Below are 23863 nucleotides of genomic sequence, written 5' to 3'. Positions count from 1 at the left end.
TGTAGCCTAACAATATGAAGGTAGTTCGTCATTCCTAGCGGACAAAACATGAAACTCAACCCTTGCAAGCCCTGGAGGGTCAGGGATGCAAAGTATTGACATATCAAGTGGAAAACTACAAGCCAATGTATGATAAACTATTCAGTGTGCAGGGGGATCATGAGGGCCTACTTGTACTTCTAAATTACTACAAACTAACAGGTGCACTTAAAATCAAGACAATGGAAACGTAATTTTAGTAACAGGTAATGATCTACCTGTAACAGCATCTTTTGTGTCGAAGACAATTATGGCTTGTCTTTAAGCGGGAAGGTATTTCCCTTTAAACGTAAAAAAATTAAACAGCCGCGTTCCGGACGATCAGTGTGCCCCACGCGGGGTGGACGGTCACAGACAGCCGTTGGAAAACTTGCCGTCATTCTGGTCACCTCGTTAACAAGCGGAGACTTTTGTAAATTCACACATTTAAACACAGCCCTGAAGATGAGCTAAACGAAGACTGAAGTTAACCGAGCCGTGCGGGACAGTCAGCAACACGGCAGCACGTTCATCCTTCTCTCCCACTGCACCGTAAACTGTCACAAAAAGCGGACACTTACCTTCACCGACAGTCCGTTCACCACCGGGAGGAGAGAGCTCGGCGGTCAGCGTGTCCAAAAGCTTTCAAAATACACTTTGTTATTTGTGTTTCCTGTAACAGAAATTAAGTCCCGTTCTTGTTTTCAGTTTGTATCCGGACTCACAACGTGGAGTGGAAGCCGGTGGCGGAAGCGGCAACAACAACGGCAACGGCTGCAAACGGTCTCCGGCCAGCCTGCTGTCAGCGCACAACCAACACAGGGGGGGAGCGGAGGTTGCAGCTGCGCATGCGCCCACCAACTGCTACTGCGAAAATGAAGATCGTCTAACGGCAAGATGGCCCAAGTAAAGCTTTTAGAAACATGCCAACCTGAGGTTATGTCCTCAGTAATACTGTTGAATACATTGAACAGTATATTGGGGTTTTTCTTACTAGATTGCTTAAAGATTGCGTAAGTGTTTTTATTTAGAAATAAATGTTTAATGAATCAATTTAAACTAAAATAGTAAAACAGACCAAATAGAGATATATATTCTACAGAACATATTCTTGAATACTAAATAAACAAAGCAATTCATAAGCACATTTAATCAGGACTGTTAATTTATCAATTAATCGTTTGGCCAATAAAATTAAAATAAAGATTCCACATAACTGCACATATGTCTACATTACAGTATATTAATTGTATCACTAATGTACACAAGTCTAACACAGTACTATGTATATATTTATATCTTCTTGGAGTTTCATTTTATTATGTTGGTCATTTTGCACACACAACATCTATTGCATGTCTGTTTGTGCAGGGAGAGGCATCGCTCCTCTGTTGCTCTTTTCTCCCATGTGCCCCCTTTTATGTGGAGTTTTTGGATGCAAGGTTCTGAGGACACGCAGTGTCGTTTGCTGTTAAGACATTAAAGCCCCTTGAGGAAAATGTGTGATTTGTGATATTGGGATGTATAAACAATATTGACTTGACTATATATTTTTTAATTTATTTTATATAATTCTATTTCATATTTCTATATTTTGACTTCTCCATTATTTCTTGTTTATGTCTTAGATTCTCATTTGTACTTGCAGGATTTACAAATTGTACGAGCTTTGCTGGAGGGAGCCTGAGAACAAAGAATTTGATTGGGCCTTCTGCGCTTCAATATAGCAAAGTATTGAACAATGAAAGAATTTCTTGCTCCACTGTTGATGGAAAAGCACAGAGAGATGGGAGTTACTGCAGATGTGTCAGTGTGAGCAGAGGTATGTTAATGAACTCTTTGACATTGTGATGAAAATAGACACAAAATGTCTAACTTTCATACGGCGATACAAAGTAAGTAAAGCAGTCTCTCCTGAGCTCAAGATTAATGGTTGATCATCCACAACAATGTTTACTGTGTATACAAGCTTTCCCTTCAGCTGATTAAATATCTGCAGCCCACTGGAGGTTGGTATGTATGATCCATCTGTAGCCTCTAATTTGAACACTGCTGTGCCATTACCCACTGTGTCTGAACACTGTTTACTGTGAAATTATGTGCTGCCAAAACCAGCGTGCTGCAAAATACCAACTCAAACCTCTGCGGCTGGGTTTAGAATCCTGGACAAACAAGACACATTTCTATTGACGCTCACAAGAAAGTCAGTCACTGCACATAACATTTATTGTGTAAATCACCACGTTACAAAATATGCAACATTATTCACAGAAAACCAAAATTAATGAACGTTTATCTTCACAAACTGGATCTACTTTGAAAGCCACATCGTCCATCTTTGGCGACAAACTGTATTTGTAAATCATTCATGCATTATTTTCCTACTTGGTGAAGTTGTTGTCATCATGCACCACTGTAATTTGCACAGCAGATTAAAGTATGGGACCAGTTAAATGCTAAATATTATGTTTGTATACTGCCAGTGTGGGATTAGGGTTAGACTAACAGAACACCTTGCTAAAGGTTAGGGAATAAGCAATAAAATAAAACAATAAAAAATAAATCTTTCCTTTTGCCTAAACAGAACTATAAAAATGTTAATCAGGCATTATTTGCAAACAAATATTGTAGGAAAACAAAGTCTTTCTAAATGTATTTACTGTTGCAAATTATTGGTATATAATAGCAATTTTGAGGATGAGGGGAATATTTAATCCAATTTATGTATATTAGATTTTTGTGCTTAATGCACTTCGCCTACGTGAACAAAACTATCATGTGTACTTGGATACACCTTAACTATACACCCTATATTATTAATAGACTCCTTTGCCATAAAATGCGTAGCTTTTAGGCTCAGCATGTACAGAACTGTCAGCATCCTGTTACTCAGGTGTGCTTTCTGAGTCACATGCATTAACCATGTGCAGTCAAACATTTGCACTAAAATAAAAAAACAATAAAATAAACATTGATTGAACAAAAGATTAAATGAATCCTTTAAATAGCATGCCCGTTATATGTATCTAGTTTATAATGTAAAGCTTAATCCAACGCCTTTAAATCTGTCATTAATATGTTAAAGTAACTCCACTGTACTGCAGTAATCTGTAAAACAAAGCAATACATCTCTTCAGTTCTCCTGAAGTGCGCTGCTCATTTGAATACAAGAAAAGGACAGTGAGATCAGTGTGAAGATTCACAGCCAAGGTGTGAATGTTGTTTTGTCTTCACAATAATACAACTATTGCATTTCTTTGTTGTTTAGATTCTACGGTACGGTTGGCAGGTGTAGTTCAGTAGAAAGAAAATAGTTCCTACATGAAACTGCTCACAACAAGGTGTGTGGATTATTTTGAGTAACCGGGTCATGATATCTGGAAAGAGACTTTGCTGTTGAGTTTTTTGTATTATTATTTTTGGTGCTCTGAGCAGCACAAGCCGAGTGCCATCTAGTGCCATTATAATGGTGAGAAGACAGACATCTCTACGGCCGATATCTCCGAAACTCTGAAACTCACACCAAAACAATCAAACAGCACTACGGGTAAGAGGGAATTTATGCATATTTGATTTTGCGGTGAACTGTCCCTTTTAGGAATATTTCTTTCAAACCGTTTCTATGTCAATAATGCACTCTCATCTGCTTTTGCAAATTAAAAAGCTAACCTGAATTATTTTTGTAGAAAAGAATGCAAACATATCAAAAAACTTATCGGATTTAGTGTGTGTGTGTGTAACATGGCAGAAATTAAACTTCAAATGTTTAACTAAACAATTTACCACATGGTCCATTTACCTGCTGTTCTGGAGCTTTCAATCACATCCTACGATCAGGGAGTTTTGTCATAAAATCAGTGTTGACAACATAATCTCAGCGTCCATTTGCAAGAATTAAGATGTTTTGTCAACGGCTATTTCTAAAGTTTAAGAATGATCTTTCAATCTCAAAATTAAACCTCTGATGTTTTTAAACACAAGTTCTATTCTGTGGAAAAAGCCCTCAGATATTTTACTTCAGCAATTCAAAAACCTACGTAAGTAAAAGTACAAAAGTATTTGCATCAAAAATATTCTTAAAGTATCAGAAGTAATGCGATCTACCTCAGTTTAAAATAATGTAGATGCGTTTGTATTATATAGCCTACTGGATTATAATTATTGATGCATTATTGTGCTCATCGCTTTAATGTTGCAGCTGGTAAATGTGGAGCTAATTTCAAGTACGTTATAAACTGCTGGCTGGCTTAATCTATAATAATACATCGTCATTTATTAGTTGATTTATTTTGTACTAATAATCTGAATCTGCAAAATAAGTCGCTAAAGGTATCACACACATGTAGTGGACAGTGTTTGCCTCTAAATTGTAGTGGAGTATTACTAAAAAGAAGCATAACATTAACTCAAGTAAAGAACAAGTACCTCAAAATTGTACTTAAGTACAGTGAGTAACTGTACATCGACTGGATATACTGTGGAGGAGAAAGTTACAACTGGCTTGAGTGGTGTTTTTGGTTCCAAGAATCAGCAGCAGAGTGACACCTCCTGATTGATTTACTCCTCTCAGGTACAGAAACACAGAAGTTGTCCCCCAGCAGAGAGCGAGGCAATTCAGGTAACACTAAAGTAAGCCTGCTGGTGAGTCACCGCCACCGTGCAGATTAATGCACTTAGAAGTGCACCATATTCAACACCACATATTAACCAAATGAGCAGAACTGCGGTTTATTCAGATTAGCTCATGTCAGAAATTACAGTAATTGTAGCAATGTGCACGCTGAGTTGGCTTTTCGTGTTAAGTAATGAATATCTCTCACAGTTTTAACTGAAAGTTGAACTCAAGTTTGATGAGATGACGTGTGACAGTTTATCATTTAGACTCCTGCCGTGTTTGAGCTGATGTGAGTACATCTTCATCATCACCTCTCACATGCTTCCCCCCCACACACACACACACACACAAACACACACACACACACACACACACACACACACACACACACACACACACACACACACACACACACACACTTTCTTTTGCTGTTTTTTTGGTGTTTCTGTTTTCCCACCTTCAAACACAACTCTGGCTTCCTCTCTTTCACACAGACACACACACACACACACACACACACACACACACACACACACACACACACACACACACACACACACACACACGGCTGACGCTCTCCATCTGGTATGTGCTTAACGCCACAGACGTCAGGTCCCCCACATCTATCTATAACAGCGAGCATCTCCAGCCGTCTCAGCCCTTCAAGCAGCAGAGGAGGACGGCACTTATCTTATCTGTCATGTTGCACCACTCTGTGGCTCTGCATGCTCAAGTGACCCTGTTTAGATGGTGAGACACACTGGCTGTTATTCTGCTGCATCAGCAAAGTGCTGGGTTACAGGGGTGAGCATGTGTGTGTGTGAGTGTGAGCTCTATCTGCGTCACTTAGCAGCAGGTGGACTGGGGAGGGAGAGAGCCTCCCTCTCTGCAGCAGCCCTCCAGCCTGTTTTCATACAAACACACACAAGTTTTGTCGGTTTTCACACTCGACATCTCAGCTCTGGTTTCACACTTATTACAACCCTGCGGAGGTACGGAAGTTCTTTAACGACAGGCTGTTGAGCAATTAGTCTGATATTTAGACTTCATGGCCATTTTGTTACCGCTCCATTATTCAGTGTGACGTTGCCTTATCTATTAGGCTGTGTTCTGATTGATAACAGCAGTGCACATCAAACAAACAGCCTCTCTTTTTCATTTCAATGAGATTAGGGTTTTGGCACAGTGTGTGGATGTCAATGCAGACGTTTTTGCAACAAAAATAAAAAGGCAGGGTCCTCTGGCTTAAAAGTTTCATCAATTTTAGCAGCAAATTAAGGTCACTCAGGAACTTCCTATCATTACAAAACATTGTTATTATCTGTGGATATTAGCAGTACATTTGGTGTGTGCTTTATTCCAGAGGGATGCCAACACAGAGTCTCCGGCAAAGCAAAACCCCAAGGTCATCCAGCAAACAAAAGTTACCTCACACATGTACACAATCAGTATTTTCTGCTACACATTGCTTTGGTCAATCAAATACATGCAATTATTCCAGTTTGATAGGCTGTTAGACTGTTCACATTCAGGTTTGAAGTGACCCATATCTGACATCTGTGTGAATGGATCTCTCCCTGAAACGCCTCACATGAAACCAATAACGTCACACACATGCACGTTGGAAAAACACCAAAACACTTTACATTTGGGGCAGAATGAATGAGAAAGTGATTCAAGCTTTCATCTCCCGAATGATTTGCTGCGGAGGTCGGAAGAGAATTCATCATATGTTGAAGATGAGGGTGAGAAGTTTATGTTGTTTAAGCAAAAACATTTATCTTATTGCTTAATTATAGACCAGGCAGAAACCAAAAACATTATGAGTTAACTTAAGATCTCCTCCAATGAGTCCATTGTTTCCAGGTGTAAGGACACCTCCGAGGCCATTAGGACCATTCTAGGATGGGCTCTGTTTGATGAAGTCTCTAAAAATAATGAAGTCAAAATGTATTATGGCTGCTTGCAAATTATAGTTTATTTTCCTTTAGACAGTGTCTAACATCTAACATATAAGCTAGACTTACTGTTTACAAGTCAGTTATTTTGTCATGTGTCAGTTTTCTTATAATGAACAGATATTGAAATAAATATTTGTCCTAATAACATGAAGAAAAATATGTTTTTTGGATTAATGGACCTAGCATGATAGCTATCATAGATAGCAAATGTTTGCCAGTCAGGATACAGGCTGGCTTCAAAAGCTTGAGTTTGCCTTTCGCATCATGTATTAGAGAGGACTGAGATCACGGAAATGCTTAACATTTGCATTTTGTTACTAAAATATCAATGGGCCAGATGCACTGTACCTGAATGTCCAAAGCATCTAAGAGCAGCATGTGAGCCATTCAGAAGCTGAACGCACACAATATCCCCCTCCAAGGGGTTTTACAGTCTAAATTGAGATGAATGGACCAATAGCATTTCTTTAACCCAGAAATATAATAATGCAATCATTATAATTACTCTAAAACACATAATAATCTAAACTTGATTATATGACATTCATGCATGTTTTTATGCTCCTTAAATTGAAAACATATGTTTCCTTGCGTTGGACAAATAATTTGTGGACGGTGAAAACAAGACGTTTTTTTTCCTCTCTTGGTAAAGCTCGTAAAATGTTCTGTTTCCAAAGAGAAGAACAACAATAAGAACACATTGGTGAATCCCAGATATCAATGGATACTAACACAATAATGAAATAAGAACATTTGTTTGTATGCCCATTATGTATCTTATTTAGCAATTTATAAGACAAAGAAATATAAAACCCTGTATGCACACATTTTATCATGCTTTTGTATTTTCTTTGTAAAGAACACATTCAAATAGTCCGACTGACAATAACCCTGAAGAGATAAACAGCTGGATGACGACTTCAAGTGGTGAATATACACACACAGACACACACACAGACACACACACAGACACACACACACACACAGACACACACGCACACACGCACACACGGACACACACACACACACACGAACACACACACACACGGACACACACACACACAGACACACACACACACACACGGACACACACACACACACACACACACACAGATACACACATACACACACACACACACACACACACACACACACACACAGATACATACACACACACACAGACACACACATACACACACACTCTCACACACACACACACACACACACACACACACACACACACACACACACACACACACACAGATACAAACAGTGTGGATGTCTGCAGAAATGCTGAGCTTTTCCTATTCGACGTGAGATGATCAGAAACACATGACGCGTCAGAAGCTGTGGACTGCCTCAGCACTTTATGTAGTTGTGAAATACACTGAAGAAGAAGAAGAAGAAGAAGAAGAAGAAGAAGAAGAAGAAGAAGAAGAAGAAGAAGAAGAAGACTGTAATTGTAGAATTTAATCAATTTTGAGCTTGAGCCCCAGTATCAAATTTAATAGTTTTGCCCCTTTAATCTGATTTCCAGTGGCATTTTGGAGACTATTAATCATGTGCAGCACTAAAGTTTGGTTTAACTTCTGTCCTACTGCTGAATGCTGATTAAGAGCCTTCCAGGAGTCTGTCTGTCCTCAATCAATAGCTTAGAAGTAATATTTAAAAAAAACTAAAAAAAGTTTCCTTGCATTCATTCATGTTCATGTTGTGAATCAGATTTATCTCCTAATCTGTGCCGACCGGCTGACAGTGTGTCGGTGAAGGTTTCTATTGTTTACAGCACATGAATTCAGTCATGATTTATTGATGTTAGTGCTGCATGAAGACATTACGCATGTGCACTGAATTCAAGGGGAATTGAAACCACAAATCTATTCTTACAACATGTTTGTGGCTATCTATTATAAGGTGCAATAAGGAGAGAAAAGGTTGATAAGATAAAATAAGTAAGATAAAGATTAACTGATGAGCTTTAGGCTACGATAAAACCAAGATCACGGCCTGAAGACAGTGGAGTGGAGGCCTGTGCAGTATCACACCCACACCAGTCAGCATCAGTTACTGTTAGCTGATCTGCTGGAAGGTGAGAGACATAACAACAGTATCGGCTCAGAACTACATACCTTCAAGGGCTTTTTTCTGTTAGAATGCTGAAGTGAGATCAGCAAACAGCGAGCTCCTTACGATTCACAATACCTGTTATATGCCACAATCACACAAACACAAGCAAAATAGTACCTTTTGCAATTTTTGTTTGAATAGGCTGTCGTTCTCAGCTTTGTACCCATGAACGAGTTAACTTCTGGACTTCGCTGTCCGTGTTTTCTTATTATGTTGTTGACAGACCAACAGATACAGAAGTCATACCCTGGCACTGACCTCTCTCACTTTAGCGGTCAAGAGTGAAGCAATGAATAACGCAAGTATTTATTGAAGGTCTTTTTTTGAGTAGCTAAGGATGCTTGAAAACGAACAAAACTCATTAAAAGTACTAAAATGTGCTGTCTGATATGGTTATTGTGCTTGGGTGTGGCAAGGCGGCTCGATAGCGCCCCATACACAATTTTCCATCGGTATGCCATCCCGGTAATTTCATCTAGATTGGGTCGGCACATGTATCACATTTTTAATTTAATATGACATTTTGGCGATTTTACCACAATTACAGGCACTGTACTTATATTTTAACTTTTGCTCTATTTATGTCTTAGATCCTCGTTTTTTCTCTTTTTATACATATAAAGACCATTGTTGGAGGGAGACAATAAATACCTTGTACTCTCTGCAGCCTATTTCTCCATTAAGGTTAATGGAAAACAATCACATTTTTATCACATGGATTGTCATAACTACATACAAGAAGGGGTTAAAGGGCCTGCTGGAGCGCCTTGGTACCCGAATGGTGACAGTGCCACATCATCGCAATGCTGGAATCCAACCTGGCGATTTTTGTTGAATGGGTTACCTCCTCTCCCTGTTTCCTGTCTGCTTCTTCACTGTTGTTCAGATGGTTTAATGGCTTCATGTGCATGTGTACAGAGAATCTGGCGTTGTATAGCGGTTTGTTTATGGGATTTATATTGTTGCACCAGCTCAACCCACTGTTTGATTATCTGTTGATAGCGATCCACACCTTCCACAACGTGTCAGATAAACTGTAATATGGAAGGCTTTAAAAACTGATACTGCTGAATCATGCCTCAACGCTCTCTCAATAATCACTAAATAGTTTCATAAGATGTTAAGCAATTTGTGTCTGATCAAGTGAACCTAGCGTCTTTGAATGACTTTATTGAATACATGAATGAGACATTATACAACTTCAAAGCATGTGTCGGCTTCAGACACTTTGGAAAACGACAACTGAGTTTATAAATGGAAAACAAAAGAGCAGGTTAATGGGTTTATAATCCTGATCATTCAAATGCAAATTAGCAATTTAGCATTTAGTCTTCATTTGACGAGCACAAAGAATTGGGATGCAATTTGTATTCAATTGCAAAGTGCCAAAAATGTATTTTTCCACTCACATCTTCCAACACTATACAAAGTCCCACAAGAGTAATGATTCTGTTTTATTTATATCTGGAATTTCTTTAATTTCCTAATTTGAAATGCAATTAATTATTTCCCACCTTTGACTTCACCACAGATGATTAGTGCAAAGGCCTAATGACTATCACGGGAGTACAGGTATAATTATTTCAGTCACAGCTGACTTTTCTAATGTTTCACTGTTAACATGGTGACTCTCATGTTCAGTGTCATCCAGCTCCTATGCATTCCTCGGTTTGAATGGCTGCTCTCTGCTAACAAGCTCGCTTTAGCTCAGGACAAGTTCCATGTTACTTGGTGTACTGTATGTAGACTCTGTCAGTACACACAGCTGGGTTTGGCTGCATTTCACAAACATATTCTCTTGATTGACTTTATTTCCCACAAATTCACTGTTCTTCCAGGAGAAACACAACAGAAGACATGTAAAAGGCCAAAACAAACACATAAAATATCAGATGTGGAATGTAACTCAACTACTGAACTTAAGTACAAATTTACAATTGTTAGAAAAATATTTCTAATAACACCACAAAGTCAGGATCCAAATCAAATAAAAGGGTTTAATCTATATTCTTGCAAGAAGGAGCTCGAGTTTATTCATACAATGGATGATCAAAACTCACACATATACAGGTTTGTAAGGTCTGCTGTGTTGCTCACCGGAGCAACTCTCCTAGCCTCAGTATTTATATCCATTCAAAGGACAGGAAGCCATGAAGAGCTTCCAGGTCAGTCTTCCTTTGTTCTACAACATGGGGGTTTACAGTAAACACAGATGTACTGATCAACTCAGGTCCCAGACGTGCTAATTCAATCGACTCCGCTATCAGACGTACTAATTCACTAGGCTGAGGACTGTTCTTAGAAAGAGCAGTTCACCTCCTGCCCCCTACAGTATTTCCTGTATTTTCCGATCAACAATTTACAAAATTAGTTATATTTTGCCACTTGGGCAGAAGCGCCTGGCATCTTTATAGTACACATGTAGTGGAGTAGCTGTGGCTCAGGAGTTAGAGCTTGTCCTATGGGCAAATGCCATCAATCTGTGCATTTACAACTTTCACTTTGATGATTTAGGGGTAAATGTTGTTGTGCTCATCACTTTGATGTTGCAGCTGGTAAATGTGGAGCTAAATTCAAGTACTTTATAAACTGCTGTGTTGCTTAATCTATAATAATACGTCATAATTTAGTAGTTGATTTATTGTGTACTAATAATCTGAATCTGCCAAATAAGTAGTGGCTAAAGGTATCAAGAAAAACTGCACAGTAATGTCTCTTTCCAGAGTCTTCAAACACCCAGTGTAGCATAAACAGAAACATGTGTATGTCTGGTTTTGAGGCTTTTAAGCCTAAAAGGTAAAAATGTAAACCTTTTAAAGGGTGATTATGATAGACCACAATGCACTTGATTAACTGCCACTCAATAAATGGCATGTTTACGGCGTTAGATTATAAAATCATTATGGATTTTTTTGTATTTGATGTGTATATTGCTGTAAACTTTTGAAATGTCTTGAGTATTTGTAACGCTGAGACGAAATGATGTCTGCGTTTTGCCTTTGTCTGGCATTGTCAGTTTTCTTATTTTGTTGATGTTGTTGATCCAACACTCTCATATGATATGCACTATCTCTAGACTCCCATCATAACATTACATTACATTACGTTACAAATGTCAAACTATTCATTTAAAAGACAGTGCCACGTATTAGGGACCAAGTTTTAATTGTACCTGACAGCAATAAAGTGCTCGATCGTGCCCATGATTTACTGTGAGTTACTGGTGCAACGTTGGTCCAGTCTAAAACTTGCAAAGCATTACTATGATTGGTCAGGTGTATACAAATTTAACTACAGGGCTCCTATCAAGGCGGATTTCTTCACCGTCACTATCTACTAATATATGTACACTTTCATGAGTATTACGTTTTTAATTGGTCTGTTATGGCTTAATATTTTGTTCCATGCCATAAAACTGATGATCGTTATGAATCTAAAGATGATTGGATGTTTGAGAGATGTTTACAAGATCAGCAGTTCACAAAATCTTTATCAGGGAATCAAATGAAAATACAATAATTACATTTCTAGATCTTATCGGGGTACATCACCACCAATTTGTTGCCGCTGTATGATTTGTATCCTCATTCCTGCTCACACAAAAACACATGATTTTACCAGCAGCGTCATCACCTCCCTCCTCCGTCTTTCTTTTTCCCACTTTCACTCCCACTGCTGATCAAATGTTTACACTCTCTCAGTTCCTTCTTTTTTGTCATAGTCACCTTCATCGTCGCTGTTAATCACTCCTTTCACTTGAGAGATTCACTTCCTCTGTTTCTCCACACAGCAGATCTGTTCATCGCCTCCATCTTCCCTTCACCTCCACCGCTGAATTACAATCAAGGGATCAGGACAGAAAAAAAGGGGAAAAAACAGCAGCCGTGCACAGCAGTGAAATAAATCATCATGGTGGTGGTCGTGTGTGTGTGTGTGTGTGTGTGTGTGTGTGTGTGTGTGTGTGTGTGTGTGTGTGTGTGTGTGTAGGGTCTTGCAGTGTTAGAATACATGCTGGGCTTCAGGACTGACTGTGTTTGATGTCTATGATTATAAGCAACACTGACATTAGCTGTGATGTAATAATTGTACTGCATTGTATAGAATACATTTGTGGTGGCATAACAGCATTTGTGATGTGGCAAATGAATACATTTTGTTTTGTTTTTTCTCTTTCAGTGCTGACTAAAGCTGCACAAATTAGGGACTCCCATCAATCTAAACAGAAGACCATTTCATTTAAAACAATTCAGACACAGTAGAAACACTGTACTGCTGCATAGAGGAGGTTGGACCCATCAAATGGAATCCCCTCGCTCCCCCAACAATGAATATTGATGCTGGAAGGAAAAAAAGAAGATGCAACGCTATCACCAGAAGAAAAAGCCAATATTATTATTATTATTATTATTATTATTATTATTATTATTATTATTATTATATTATTATTATTATTATTATCATTTTTATAATATTATAATTTGCCTATATAATTATTTTTTACATCCAGAGCCAATGTTTTCAGTAACATCTTCCCATGGGAACTATGGCCCCAGTTTGAATATTATCAGCCGATTAAATAGGCGTTATCAGTGGTTATCACCTAGATGTGCGTCAGAGGGGCCTGTTACACAAACTGCTAGGTTTTTATCATCTATTCACACGGCTGATCAACGACTGAAGGAATAGACGTAATCGGAGTTTCGGGCTTCCGGTGGAATCACAATGCATGCTGGTGTGGCAAAACTAGAAAAGTGAGCACCAACTCTACAAGGGCCACCATATTGGATTTCTTCTCTATGTGTTTACATTGTATTTAGCTTATTCTTCAAGCTTGTTGTAAACAAACTTACTACTCTACAATGAGTTCTGAACTCCTTTCTTATGATGAGGTTCAGATGTGGAAAGTCGAAGCATTGAAAGAATTTAGCCGCAAGCGGAATTTAAAGGTTTCAGGAATAAAACTTGAGCTTATTGCCAGGGTGTTTGCTGCATCAGAGATGGGCATTGAGGAGCAACCAACAGCTAACGAAAGACTTTAAATCACAGAAAAAGAAAAGACTAAGCTTTTGGTTATGCTGAGTGGCGTTTCAGTGCCTGATCCCTTGACATTGCAGGATGGCTGGGTCAATGAAAACTTGGTCGCCGATATACCTCAGCGATATAACATTATTTTTAATGTCTGACCACCCAGGGAACCATGTCGAGTTTCATAAATGAACTTTGAACGAATACAAAGAAGGCAAAGCATTTAGACTGTTTGACTCTGGCTGGTTGAAACAAATATCTTTCAATCCTCTCGCAGATTCTGAGTTTTGCTTTTTGAAAGCAAAATGTTCTCATTCAATGAAAGTTTCCCATACGCCACATTCGGCATGGATCTGCGCAGTCAAGAAAACTGATGATATCATAAGTGCTTATTTCAGTTGTGTTGCAGGGTAAGCTATTATAAATATATACCTAACTTGTGTTTTATTTATAATTATTATAAAACTCAATACATAGAAAGTGCATTTGTCACACATACCCCAGGTCGAGTTCAGGATCAGGGAATTCATTTGTTGGTTTTCCTTGCATGAAATGCTAACTGCAAATCCGCGAAGATTTCTTGGGCTCCCAAGACTTCCCATTGTAATCCTGTCTCTTTACAGCTTTGGTCCATGCTAGCCTTCTATCATTGTTCTTTAGTGCTGTTGGAAATGGAAATAGTTCGAAAATGAGATTCTGCCCATTTATTTATCTTTCTCCCACTGTTTGAACATCCTTTCACCACACAATGTCGGTGTCCAAATTCCATAACTAGAAGAGCGATGATTACACACTAAAAACTAGCCAAATACAATGTAAACACGCTTGAAGAATAAGCTAAATACAATGTAAACACGTAGAGAAGAAATCCAATATGGCGGCCCTTGTAGAGTTGGTGCTCACTTTTCTAGACTTGCCACATCAGCATGCATTGCGATTCCACCGGAAGCCCGAAACTACGATTCCGTCTATAGAAGAAGACGACTCCGACCTCTAGCGACCGTAGTTATTATAGTCAGGAGGTCAGGTGACGTAGTATAAAGAGTTTCACCAAGGAGACCAGTGTTCGCGTCCTGTGTCATCTGTAGCTTATCATTTTAACCTGTTTTCGTTGCTGAGTCAATTTGACATCCTGGGTCTATCCTTCAAACACATATTGCAGACCCTTCTGTCTGTTTCTCTCTGAAATCGCTTTTTGGTTTCCCCAAACGTTTGATGATATTTCTTCCGGGAGTGCACTCAGTGACGTGTGGGCGAAGGGTCAATTGAGTAATGTTTTAGGTATTAAAATCTTGCCTTGATGATGGTTTAGGGATCACCAAAGTTCATTTGTATTTGATATACAGTATATATCCTATTTAAAACTGATGCATTTGTAATTTGTAAAATTGCAGCACAGATTACTTGTCACACAGAGACCCTTATAATTCCAATAACACTTAAGATAAGAGTTATTTTTCCTTTCTAATGTTTTTTTTCTTATCTATAGCGGAAGAACATTGAGGCATAATTTTGATGCAGAGTAAGAATTTGGCCTTATTTAATCAGCAGGTGATGAATAACTATGAATACTAAATTATGCCTCACACAACTGCACCGGGCATAATTCATTAATTTCATGAGGGTTAAACCAAATATTAATCCAACCTGTGCAAGTAGACCTTTTGCTCCAAAACTCTCATTAAACGTAATTATATAAACACAACAACTACGTGAAGGTTACCTTCTTCCACTAGAGTTGGCATTGCAGCATTTCAATACATTCCATACATTGAAACATTAAAGTTAGTATAAGTAAAATTATGGAAGAGTTGTTCTATGAGTGGGTCCCCATTTTGTTTGTCTTTTAAACCACAGGCCTGCCGATGGTGCGATACAATTTACAGAAATTATGGCAATACAGTTAAATTAATGTATAAATTGCAAAAAACTTCTCTGGTTTCATCTTCTCAATGAAGAGAATATGCTGCTTTTCTTATAAATGTAATATCTCTAGGTTGTGAACTGTTGGCCGAGCAAAGCAAGACATTAAAAGAAATCTCTTTGGGCTCTGTGACATTTTTAATTAATGTTTAAATATTTTTTTAGATTAAAAGAAAAACGGATTAATTGCAAAAATATTCTTAGTTATTATAATAGTAATCATTAGTTCCAGGGCCAAAACAGACATCTATCATTTTTATTAGAATGTTTAGTTCAAAGGTTGGCCTTAAGCTCAGTATAAATCCTGACAGGTTTGTGTAACAGCTCATTATGGGATGCCTTGTGAACGGGGCTTTTCATGTGTTTGTAGTGAGTCTGGACTCGGGTGCTGATGTGTTTTCCTCTCTTCTCTGACAGCCTGCGGCCACCAGCCCAAGGCCAGAGGAAGAAAGACCACATGAAGTCCTGAATTAGATGGAGCCGTAAATATTTGATGAGCTGCTGTGTGTTTCCAGCAGCTTAACGGGCGTCCAAGGTCAGAAGAATCCGCAGTCTCACACACAAACACACGGGGACAAGCACGTGCACAAGCATGTACACGGGCAGATTAATGCACACATGTTTACAATAAAATGCACACGGAGAAATGTTGACACTAACAAACACATGTACACAGATGTGTGCTTCTATCTTTGTGAGGAACCCTTATTGAGAAAATGTATTACCTAGCCTCCTATTCTAACCTTCACCTAAAGCAAAGTCTGGCCTTTACCCTAAAATAAAGTCCTTCCCCTCAAATAGCTAGTTAGAACTGAAACATAAACAAAACAAAACAACAGAAACGTGATCAGTTTTTAAAACGTCCTTACTTTCCAAACGTTCACTAACTTTCCCAAAGAAATTGCCTAATTGACCATAAATAGTGTAACTGAGATCTATTCAAAATGTACTTGTTTATTCTGTTTTCCAAAATGTTCTCCTGTTCCAATTTCCAAAATTGTTTACACTTAAAAAATCATTTTAAAAATGACTTCAAATTAAAAAATAATGTCCTCACTTTATTCTCACTTTTCTAACATGTCCCCACTTTCCAAAATGTCTTTAGTCACCTCACCCTTCCTGGGGGTGATATCCCTAGAGCCTATTGGAAAGAAAGGATACAGCATACAGCAACACCAAAGCAGGGACCATTCAAGTGACCTTATTTAATCCCAAGAAAACTGTGGTGAAGATGTTCCTGGTGACCTACAACTTCTACGACATGCCTGCTAATCACATGACCTTCCTGCCCCACCGTATCTTCTTGGTTGTAGACAAATGTTTTATTGATTGCATATTAAGTAAGTAAGTCTACCACTGGTCCTCACAAAGATAGAAGTACAAGAAAACACACATACAATAATTGTCTTTACAGACATATGTGAGGGTAAAACACACACACAGACACACTGTAGCTTCTTGGTTCATCAACTGTATGAAAAATATCTGATCAGTTCATCGATACATGTTGTTCTCTCAAACATCATTAGAGCCTCGTCAATATAACTCATTTATATTTAAGAGCTCGACTGACACCTCTGCTGCTGGTGTCAGTCCATACACGTCGCTGCCACAAACATCCATCCATCCTGAGACATCAGACAGCTGATGGATGTAAAGATGCATTATTATCGGGCCATTAAAGGGCAGAAAACAGAAAAACTAACTGGTCCCAATCAAATTCATAGTGACCCAGCCTCTCTGCCGGCCTCTAGCCCGCCTCCAGCACGGCCTCCAAAGCGGTCCCGTCCGCCTCGCCGTCCTCCAGAGCGGTCTCTTGCCCCGCCTCCTGCGGGCCTTAGACCAATCCCACTCCTCATGCCTAACCCTAACTAACCCAGCCAACAAAGTACTAACCATTCAGAGGTTAGTATATCATATATACTGTAATATCTCTATACCTAAGGTATAGAGAAGTATCTGCATAACAATGAGCCATGTGCTTCTGTTTGTTGCAGGGTGCTATGGGACTTCAGAACAATGGGCTTTTGTTCCGGGATTACGGGCTTTCGGATCAATGGAACATTTTTCTGACTATTGGGATTTTGGAATAATGGGCTGTCAGAACAAAGGCATGGCATCAGCAGAGGTGCTGATCTAAGGGAACATAGGGCTGAGGAAAAATAGACTCACAAACACTATACCTGCCCTATATCAGCGTGTTAGCATTGTCATTGTGAGCATGTTAGCATGTCCGAGCTGCTAGCATGCCTTATTCTTGTTACATTTCAGTTTTGTGTACAGATTAAACAAATGAGATACTTTGTGTTAATCCGGGAGCTTTAGAGCGGTTCGTAAGTGTATCTTTGAACGGGGAAGCTAAATAATGTCTCTCTGTTTCCAGTCTTTATGCTAAACTAAGCTAATCGTCATGACTTCAGCTCTTTACTTAGACATTAGATTGATGTTGATCTTCTCGTCTAACTCTCTGCAAGAAAGTGAACAAGTGTATTTCACTTGTCTGTGCAGGATATATTGTAATCTTGTGGCTGCAATTTGGGACACAGAAAGTTAAATGTGTTTGTCAATATAGACTCCAAGCCTGTGGAGAGACAGTAATATTCTCTTTCTGAAGAAGAGAGCCTTGTTTTTTCTTATGACAAAAACCTCAGTTGACCCAGGATGGTGCATGCACCTTGCAGGGAATGATTGATAAGTTATCTGCAGTATTTGATCTTTAATATCACACTAAACAAGATTATGTGCTGCAGAGAAATCTTTTTAATCCAGCACGGACTCATGAACCCTCATTTGTATTAAAACAAGAAGAGAAACCTTTCAGTGATGTGTGATCTGCAGACAGACACATTGTCCCGGGGAGCAGTGGAGGGAAGGCTCACATATCTCTGTAGCCTACTTATGGGTGATACGTCTTCTATTTTGGGCGGCCATTAAGACAGGTAGCATCACCTGGGAATTACCTGAAAGCCTCAAAGCGCTGATGAATCACAGCCGTCGAGAGGTGCTCAGCAAACGAAGCACAGAGGGAGAGGGGGTGAAATTAGCAGAACGTGTTTCTTCCAGGCTCCAGAAGGTAAAAAGCAAAGCCGGCATACAAAACGACTCTCGAGGAAAGCAGCAAACTGGGCACGGATGGTGGTGAGATGAAAATAGTGACAAACTGTTCACATCGCAGGATGGTCACCCATCCTCTCCCCCTGTGGTTTTTAAAAAACATGGCCTGCACTGCAGCTTTTGTTAACAGTAAACAGTCTCTGTTGTTTGGCAAGAAAAATACCACAGTGTTCATCAGTCAGAGGCAAATATCTGAGACAGTGACAGCGAAAAGGGAGAATCGTCAATATTTCAGTGCACACGATAACAAAAAGGAGGCCAGTGGCTTTATGCTGACATTTCTGTGTCTTTTTTTCAGAATCTCTGCCGTTCATTGATGCTTCAGGGTACGTGTGTTACAGAGCTGACAGATCTGGGCTGTGTCTGCAATATACAGGATGTATCACTTTTAAAAACACAAACTTAAACTGGATAAAAATAAGAGAACAAAAGAAGACAGAAAGGACATAATCAATGCAAACACAAAAGTGAGTGTTAATCCTCGACTGAAAATAGTCCCCAACAAATTTCCTCCTGCTTGTGTAACATTTGATAAAAACTACAGTTCCCACCTGTTTTAGGAATTTACTGAGCAGCACTGGTGAGCCGGGCCAGATCCAGAATTCTGACTTTATGTGGGAAACCCATGTTGAACAAAATATTAAGAGCAGAATATTTTTAGATACTTTGTCATGTCCCGTCAGATTATTTAATGTCATGTATTTATGTTATAGTTTAGTTCATGTTCAGTGTGTAATACCTCTCTGGTCAGGTTATGTTAAGTTAGTCACGCTTGTCTAGTATCGTCTTGCACTTCCTGTTTTGTTTTGAAACTCGCCTTTCCCTCTCGTTCCAAATCACTTAACTTCCTGCCTTGTGTGTTTTCCCGCTTCTGTGATCGTCTGCCCCGCCCCTGATTGTTGTCACCTGTGTCCCCTTACCTCATGTATAAATAGTCCTGTCTCCCCTTGTCTTGTGCCAGTTTGTCTTGTAAACTTAATCAAGTGTATGTTTCTTGTTCATGGGATTTTGGATTAAAAGATCTTTTTGTTTGAACGTCGCTGTTTGAGTCGCGTATTTTGGATCCTGTGTTTTTTCGTTCCGCGGTTCGTGACAGAACGAACTGGCCAGAATGGATCCAGCCGACTCATTCAAAGCCACTCTGTCTTTGCAGAACAACCTGCTCCACCAGCATGAGAAACAGCTGGGCTACATCCAGCATGGAGTGCAGGACCTCACCAACTGTCAGGCGGAATTCCAAGCCTCAGTCACCAACCAAGTGAACCACCTGAAAGTCCAGCTCCAACGAGTACTCACCTAGCGGGAGACTGCTTCCCAGCCATGCCTCCGGCTGTGGATGTTCCACCTGCTCCAAGCCCTGCCATCGTTCAGACCATGAACCATGTTGTCTCTCCGTCTCTACGTCTGGCCTCCCTGGAAATGTTTTTAGGCGAGTCAGGTGTTTGTAGAAAGTTTTTAGTTCAACGCGAATTGCATTTTAAACACAGACCAGCGTCATCCCAGGCATCGGAGGAACCGATGCAGCTGGGAAGGACCAAGATTCCTCCGGGAAAGTTGCTGCATTTACTGCGGCCAACAAGGGCATCAGCTTGCCCGCTGTCAAAGAAAAAGGGGAGGCTCACCATCAGTATCTGGTCATGCCATTCGGTCTTATCAATGCACCTGCTGTTTCAAACATTTGTCAATGATGTTCTGAGGGACTACCTCAATGTTTTTGTGTTGGTATACCTTGACGATATTTAGATTTTTTTCCCCCCAGACATTCATTCCCATGTCAACCATGTTCGCGACGAACTGCCTCCGTCTCCTTCCTGGGCTATATCATCACAGCCAACGCAATACAGATGGACCCTGCTAAGGTCACTGCTGTGGCCGAATGGCCAGCTCTGGTTAACAGGAAAAAGGTCCAGCAATTTCTAGGGTTTGCAAATTTCTATCGCAAGTTTATCTGTAACTTTAGCACAGTTGCGGCACCCCTGCATGCACTCACCTCTCCCAAGGTTCCTTTTTCGTGGAATACCCAGGCAGAAAAGTCTTTCCGGTCCCTAAAGGAGATTCCCCACGGCACCCGTACTCACCATTCCTGACCATTCCTGACCCTCCAACGCCAATTTGTGGTTTAAGTGGATGCCTCAAACGAGGGCATTGGGGCCATCCTCTCCCAGAGATCCGCTCAGGACAACCGAATGCACCCATGCGCCTACCTATCGCGTAAATTGACCCCTGCAGAATTTTTTTTACGATGTAGGCAATAAAGAACTGCTAACGGTCAAAGTCGCGTTAGAGGAGTGGAGACATTGGTTGGAGGAGGCTGACCAACCATTTTTTGTGTGGACCGACCACAAGAACTTAGAATACATCAGGAAAGACTTCATTCCCGTTAAGCTAGGTGGGCCTTGTTTTTTAACAGGTTCAATTTCACATTATCATATCGACCAGGATCACAAAATGCCAAGCCAGATGCATTGTCACGCCTGTTTGAAGTCGAACCTAGTGCCAAAGAACCCAAATCAATCCTTCCACTTAACCATGTGGTTGGAGCTGTATCATGGCAGATAGAAGAGGATGTTAAGCAGGCTAATGTGAGTTCAGCACCTAGTGGTTGTCCAGACAACCGTTTGTGCCAGTGGCACTACGATCCAAGGTAATTCACTGAGCTCACACGTCCTTGCTATCATGCCATCCCGGGGTTACGCGAACCATGTTCGTGCTGAAGCAGCGGTTTTAGTGGCAATCCATGAAGTCGGAGGTATCAGAGTACGTGGCGACCTGTCCTGTCTGCACCCGGAATAAAACATCATCCAGGGCTCAGATGGGTCTGCTCCATCCGCTTCCAGTTCCTCAACGCCCGTGGTCCCACATCTCCATTGACTTTGTGACCGGCTTACCACCTTCAAAAGGTAACACGACCATTCGGACGGTGAAATGGCACATTTCATTGCCCTAACCAAGCTTCCCTCTGCCAAGGTAACGGCAGAGGTCATGTTTTTCGTATTCATAGCTTTCCCAGGGACATTGTATCAGACCAGTACCACAGTTCATTTCACGTTTCTGGAAGGAATTCTGCCATCTCCTTGGTGCCACAGTCAGCCTGTCTTCAGGATACGATCCACAATCTAATGGTCAAACAGAGCGCATCAACCAGGAACTCGAGACACTCCTTCGTTACCTCGTGTCCCAAAACCAGGTCACCTGGAGTGACTACCTCACCTGGGTGGAATACGCCTACAACACCTTGCCTATGTCCGCCACCGGTCTTTCCCCTTTCCATTGCGCCAATGGGTACCAGCCGCCTCTATTCCCATCCAACGAGATGGAGGTTGCGGTCCCATTGGCTCACGCCATGATCAAGCGCTGTCGCCGGATCTGGGCCGGAGCTCGGCAGGCTCTCCTCCGAAGCGCAGCCCGGATGAAAAAGTCAGTGGATCGCCACCGCAGACCAGCACCACTCTACCAGGCCAGAGGGTGTGGCTTGCCACAAAGGACCTACCTCTCCACGTCCATTCCCGGAAGTTGGCCCCCAGGTTTGTGGGTCCTTTTCTAATTTTGAAAATAATGAATCCGGTCTCTGTTCGTCTAAGACTCCCCAGGTCAATGAAGGTCCACCCGACATTCCACATCGCCAAGTCAAGCCAGTCGAGGACAGTTCCCTTGTGCCCCCTTCCTAGCCTCCTCCCCCTCGGTTCATCGAAGGCGGTCCGGTATACACGGTCAAGAAGCTTCTTCTTGCCGTCCGCAACCGGGGTCGAGGTCGACAGTTCCTTGTCGATTGGGAAGGTTATGGCGCAGAGGAACGCTAGTGGGTTCTGTCCTGCTTCATCATGGACAAGACTCATCCAAGACTTCTACCTCCAGCACCCTGAAGTCCCTGGGCCGTCAGGAGTTGGCCCTAAAAGGGGGGGTCATGTCATGTATTTATGTTATAGTTTAGTTCATGTTCAGTGTGTAATACCTCTCAGGTCAGGTTATGTTAAGTTAGTCACGCTTGTCTAGTGTCGTCTTGCACTTCCTTTTTTGTTTTGAAACTCGCCTTTCCCTCTCGTTCCAGATCACTTAACTTCCTGTCTTGTGTGTTTTCCCGCTTCTGTGATCGTCTGCCCCGCCCCTGATTGTTGTCACCTGTGTCCCCTTACCTCATGTATAAATAGTCCTGTCTCCCCTTGTCTTGTGCCAGTTTGTCTTGTAAACTTAATCAAGTGTATGTTTCTTGTTCATGGGATTTTGGATTAAAAGATCTTTTTGTTTGAACGTCGCTGTTTGAGTTGCGTATTTTGGATCCTGTGTTTTTTCGTTCCGTGGTTCGTGACATACTTAAAAACGTATCTGTCTGGAGGTGGACTTTAAGTACAGTACTTGAGTAAATGTATTTAGTTACTTTACACCACTGCCCACCCCTCCCGTTTGTAACACAGATACAGATTTGTAGTCTTTGATATACTCATTGGAGTTATTTACTCAGACTTGACAAAGCTCCTCCTGAGCCACAGAAGACATTTTACAACTGCTTCACCCGCTGCGAAGAGCTCCCTGCGACTTGTAAATTGACTTTGACGTATAAAATCGGTGTGTCAGTGAGTGCCCCTACAAGAACGAGAATAATGTGGTCTCCCTTCCTGGTTTGGGTTAATATTCTAGCTGCAGTGTTTATAAGTTAAAAGGGGAGCGAGTGGATCAGGATGGAACCTGGCTATGAATAATACTATTTTCACCCCGTAATCTTCTGTGATCAGGATCTGATCCTGCGTTTCATTCAGAATCAAACTGCAGGAGAGTGTCGTGTATCTAACTAATGTGCAGTGATTTAGCATTTATTCACTTTGAGCGTAGTGAGAAAAAACATAAATTAGCGAGTTTACAGCTCAATGGGCCAGATGGTACCGTTAGTTAGAGTGACGCATTTTAATTTCATCAACCAGATGTCCTCATATTCTTGTTTATTTGTGCTAAAAGAGACCTTGACAACATGTCAGACGTCATGTTTCTTTACCGGCAGATGGTTCAGAGAAGAAAGCTATCCCCTCTAGCGATCACAAAATACTTTCAGGGACGTGTCCAAGTTTTGAGACTTTCCGGTGACTTC

General features: G+C 40.6%; 1 protein-coding gene and 1 long non-coding RNA gene across 5 annotated transcripts in view; one reads left to right on the top strand and one right to left on the bottom strand.

Annotated features, from left to right (window-relative positions):
- The window catches only part of LOC115013242 (spermatid perinuclear RNA-binding protein-like), a 75410-nt gene extending 74571 nt beyond the window's left edge, over positions 1-839 (bottom strand). For 3 of the 4 annotated variants that reach the window (XM_029439362.1, XM_029439365.1, XM_029439364.1), the window contains exon 1: positions 600-838. The gene's annotated coding sequence lies outside the window, so the exon portion shown is untranslated. Of the gene's footprint in view, positions 1-599 lie in introns of all 4 variants that reach the window. The other variant, XM_029439363.1, reaches the window with a different exon arrangement.
- On the top strand, positions 361-2518 carry LOC115013244 (uncharacterized). Its single transcript, XR_003832778.1, has 3 exons — positions 361-643; positions 727-924; positions 1667-2518. It is a non-coding gene; the product is annotated as an uncharacterized LOC115013244 (long non-coding RNA).
- The last annotated feature ends 21345 nt before the right edge of the window (positions 2519-23863 follow it).

The sequence above is a fragment of the Cottoperca gobio genome, chromosome 9 (assembly GCF_900634415.1).
Source record: "Cottoperca gobio chromosome 9, fCotGob3.1, whole genome shotgun sequence".
Taxonomy (NCBI): Eukaryota; Metazoa; Chordata; class Actinopteri; order Perciformes; family Bovichtidae; genus Cottoperca; species Cottoperca gobio.
The sequence above is the reverse complement of the archived record's forward strand: the minus strand, read 5'-3'. Positions and strand labels throughout refer to the sequence as shown.